Raw genomic sequence first — 5,000 nt, forward strand, 5'->3', positions numbered from 1 at the left:
CTGAGAGGCAGGCAGACACAGCTGGGCTCAAATATCTGCGGTCGTCATTGTCGTCATGCCCATTTCTTGCCAAGGACCGTGTCAGTCATTGTGCTCCAAGGCACTGGTGACATTCCTCACAGTATCTCTGATCACCCTGCATGATCAATATCACACGGCACTGCTCTCTTCATCGGTCATAACAGTCCTTGTCTTCATTCATTAGTATCGTCAACAATAATCACGGATCTCTCCCTCTCATCATTCGTAACTTTCCTCATCATACTCATCATTCGTTATAGTCCTCATTGATCGTCACCACTGTCATCGAACGTCACGGAGCTTGTCCTCATTTCTCCGTGGCAACATCCTCGGCGGTCATGGTCCTCACCAGTGCTCGTGGTCCTGATTAGTTGTCATGATCATCATCTCTTATTGTGGTTTTCGTTCTTGTATATCGGCAAGATCCTCGTAACTCATCATCATCATCATCAAACTCAGTCAATAGCCCCGAAAACAGAGTATGGTTGCCTACATGGCGGGGTAAAAATGGTCATACACGTAAAAGCCTACTCGTGTTCATACGAGTAAACGTGGGAGTTGCAGCCCACGAAGGAAGAAGAAGAAGAAGAATACTCAGTCAATGTTTTCATCATTCGTCACTGTCTTCATATTTTAGCTTCTGGGTATGTGATACTGGCAAGTCTTCTTTTTCTCTGCAAAACGAAACTTTCATCGATTTCTGCAGCAACATGCTTCAAGAAACACGTTCTCAAATTTTCATCTTCACTTCAAAACATTCTGTGTCGAGTTGCATGGACCACATACAAGCCTTGGTGTTGTTGTTGCTGTCGGCAGCGCGTCACAGTGCACGCGTTTTCATCTGACTTTTAATAGAAGTTGTCTCCTTGGGGGCTTAAAAGTGTTGCACATTGAAGACACTTCACAACAGTCGGCCTATGTCCCCCGGTTTTCAGCCATTGGCGTCATCCCACTTACGACAGTTCGCTTTCAATTCAGCGCCATGTTTTCTTTGCTTATAGTGGCTTATTCATAGGGCCAACAACAACACTACGCTTCTTTGATTTTCTTTTCTTGGAATGCTTCCCATATCTACACAAGAAGACCGTTTCTGGATTTTGTCAGCACTGGTGTGTATGAATCCTACTGAATGGAGAAAAGGGCTATTTCTGAAGTATGCAAGTTTGCTTATGGTATACTCAAGAAGAAAAAAAACAACAACAACGATTATAACAGTTGTTTCTGAAAACACTTCTCTACTGCAATCCTGTGTCTACCACTTCGCCAAAGCAATCTGTCTTCGTTTCCCTTCATTCCACACAGACTAGCACCACACAATACGACACAGTCAACAGTCCCGCGCATGTTATTCTAGCGCCCGAAGATTTATTAAGTGTAAGTCAATACTGAGGAGAGAGAGAGAGAAGGGGGGAGGGGGGGGAACAGGTGTAGGTCTTTTTACAACGTGTCACGCCCGACTGACCGTGTCCGTTATTTTGACAAATCACGTTAGTGAGCTCAGCCACCAACGTCTCACATTCCCAGACCCCGCACACGACTCTGGGTGGTAAACAGGGTATTGGGAATTAATCGTCCGTGTGGACGTTTGTTCTGGGGCATTCGCAAAAACGCTCCTCGCAACTTGGGATCAGGCAGACACCTGGTAAGAGAGAGAGACAGAGACAGAGAGACAGAGACACAGACAGACACACACACACACACACACACACACACACACACACACACACACACACACACACACACACACACACACACACACACAGAGAGAGAGAGGTGGGAGAGAGAGAGAGGGAGAGAAGGAAACCCAACAGAGTTACAGTTTGCATGGTTGATATGCAATCGTTGGTCTAAATTATCCACGCGTATATAATCCATCGTTTGACATTCGTCGTATGTTAATTACCAGGGGTTCTTTTCCATGTTACTTGTATCGTGATTAAAAATAAGTATTCCTTCTTGAAGTGGAACCGGGTTCAAGAAGCAGTTGCAGTAACGTCGAACGGTCGGATTAAAACCGGAGTGGGCTCAACCATGCAACCACAAAATAAAACAAGCAAACAAACAAGAAAGAAAGAAAGAAAGAAAGGAAGGAAGGAAGGAAGGAAGCTACAGTTTAGTGGAGTTCTGGCACTTTGCTAGTAAGGAAGGAAGGAAGCTACAGTTTAGTGGAGTTCTGGCACTTTGCTAGTAACATGTCAGGCAGTAGACCGCAAACCTTATGAACTGCGGTGTCTTCCCGACCCCATTGAGGCGTTCTTTCCTCCGTGCCAGTCTTTGCTCGGAGCTTTGATGGCGCGTGTAATGTCTTGTTCGAACAATGCCGCTCGCTATTAATATCTTTCGAGTATTGTGACCAGCTGTATAGGTTGGTGAGATCATTCTAAATTCAGTGCATTCCAGCGCCGGGCGCAAAAACCGAGTGGTTAAAGCGTTGGGTTTTCAATCTGAGGGTTCAAACCCTGTCACAGTGCCTGGTGGATTGAGCTAAAGGTGGATGTTTTTCTGATCTTCCAGGTCAACAGATGTGCAGACCTGTTAGTGCCTGAATATCATTCATGTATCTACGCATGAAGAAGATCAAAATGCTCAAGTTAAAAATCCCGTAATCAATTACAGCGTTCGGTGGATTATGGAAACAAGAACACAGCACGCGCATTCCCGAATGAAGTGTGGCTGCCTATATGGCGGGGTAAAAATGGTCAGGCACGTTGTAGAAGCTCATTCTTACCAGTGAACATGGGAGCTGCAGCCCAGGAACGCAGAAAAAGAAGTGCATACCAGCACTCTGTCGGCACACTGTGCGTGCGTGCGTCCACGTGTGTGCATGCATGCATGTGTGCATACGTGCGTATGTTCGTGTGTGCGCTGTAATTGTTCGAACTGCGAGTCAGTGTGGTCGCATGATTATATAACAATGCTTGTGTGTATACGTCTGTGTTTTTGCGTGTCCGTTTATGTGTCCGTGATCAATGGCTTCTCCATTGCAGTAGGAAGTCATTTACAGCTTAGTTTTTAGTGAAGGACTATGGCTCTCAAACTAGGAGGCAACATTGCACTGGATCTTAGTGCTGCAGCCAAATGGCTAGTTGACCTTTGGGAACCATCCCAACGCCAACTGTCCAAAACCCGTCTTGGCCGAGAGAATGGGTATGTAACTTGGGCAAGAAACTCTCTCCCGGCTACAATTAAATTCCAGCCCAGATAGCTGGGACAGCAGCTGCCGCCTCTGCTGTTCTGATGGTTACAGTCGGACACGACTGACTATCATACATGTGTGCGTGCATAATCACATATAGTTGTGTGCATTTGTTGCCCATTCGTATAACATTACGTTTTCCTTTTCGGCCGCGTGGGAGTGGGGGATGGGGGAGGCATTAAAATCTGTTGACATGTGACACAGAATACCAAAGCACTTTCAGTTTCACTCCAAATGTGTTTATTTGCTTATTTTATTCATCTGTCTTTTCGTTGTTGGTGCTGTGATCATAACATTCGATTTTGAAGAAATAATGAGAGCGCACAATATGGTGTATGTTGACCCCTGATATTATTTATTACCCTGTCTGTTGAGTGAGCTCCCTCCGTCTGTCCTTCTTCCTGTCAGTATATGTACCATCCTGGCTGTCTGTCATCGAAAGTGATGACTCTACTCTACCCATGTTTCCTCTGATCGATCGAATTCCAACCTCACACGCTGATTACTACACACATACATATGAGATTGCAGGCAAGCTTAGGAATGGATCGGTGGCTTTGATTCAGGGATTAAGTTAACAGTCACGACAAAGCTGTGATTAGAACGCTCAGCAGTGAAGAGCCTGCCAACTGTGTTCATTGCGAGGAGGATTACTCACTTATGTATTGGAACTGTGCTTGTCATGGTGTAATTTATTTTTTTTGACTGAAGTAATTAAATGAATCCGTCATCCTGAAGTTATTGATGGATTCCAGACAATTGGCATTATAGATGTAATTTGCTACTTTCGTCAGTGCTTGGGGGGCGGGGGGATGCGGGGGGGGGGGGGGGGGGTTGGGGGGGGGGCGACAAACCAAAAAAGACAAATTCCCTATCCTGGCAATGACTTAATAATGTGTGTACATTAGGATAAAGCAAAAATACAAGATTGAGAGAAGTGAACATTTTAGGGGTACTAAGGACATGTGTTGTTGTTTGTTTGTTTGTTTTTTCCAAATGATAACTGTACTTCATCAATAAATACATGGTATATGCATGGATAGATGATGTTTGTGAATCGACTGTGATGCTTGTCTGCCTGTTTCATGTGATTTTTTTCTCTCATTTTGCCTGATATTCGAAAGCTTTCAAATCTGCTTTTTTTTTAAATCACAGCTTTTTTTCTTTCTTTCTTTCTTGCTTTTTTTTTTTTTTTTTTTTTTTTAATGGTTAAAGCGTTTAATTTTGGTCCGGAAGAAGTAGACCTACATTATGACTCTACTCAGAAGTATTTGTTTGAGCTTTACTGCTCGGAGCCGTTGAGATTCTGGTTCCATCAATGGAGTTGGGGAGGAGGGGGAACACGTCCAATTTATTGCAACATTACACGTATTTAAGTCGGATGGATACTGAATGCAGCCCCAGCTAGGCAGAAACGTGCCCTTGACGGCTAAGCCCACACACGTGATCGACGCGTGCCTGACCTCCGTCAGAGAATGTTTTTGTAAACCCAGTGTCCTGCCGCCCAGGGCTAGATGGCCTTTGGGAACCATCCCAACGCCGACTGTCCTAAAACCCTCTTGGCCGAGAGAGTGGTGATGTAACTTGGGCAAGACACTCTCCACTACAATCAATTTCTAGCCCAGATAGTCGGGACAGTAATTACCCCCTCTGCTGTTCTGATGGTCATAGTGGAAAACGACTAACTGTCATACATAGTGGTCGTGCACAGCAGATACAGTGTGAGCGACGTAAGAAAGGCTCGGAAGATGGGCAAACAAAAGGGGGTTTGGGAGGAGAGGGG

At 45.0% G+C, this 5,000-nt stretch overlaps 1 protein-coding gene across 1 annotated transcript in view; it reads right to left on the reverse strand.

Moving 5' to 3' along the window:
* Window positions 1–1,270, reverse strand: part of LOC143292002 (uncharacterized) — a 6,385-nt gene extending 5,115 nt beyond the window's left edge. Inside the window, exon 1 of the mRNA XM_076602156.1 lies at window positions 1–1,270. The gene's annotated coding sequence lies outside the window, so the exon portion shown is untranslated.
* Between the last annotated feature and the right edge of the window lie 3,730 nt (window positions 1,271–5,000).

The sequence above is a fragment of the Babylonia areolata genome, chromosome 18 (genome assembly GCF_041734735.1).
Source record: "Babylonia areolata isolate BAREFJ2019XMU chromosome 18, ASM4173473v1, whole genome shotgun sequence".
Taxonomy (NCBI): Eukaryota; Metazoa; Mollusca; class Gastropoda; order Neogastropoda; family Buccinidae; genus Babylonia; species Babylonia areolata.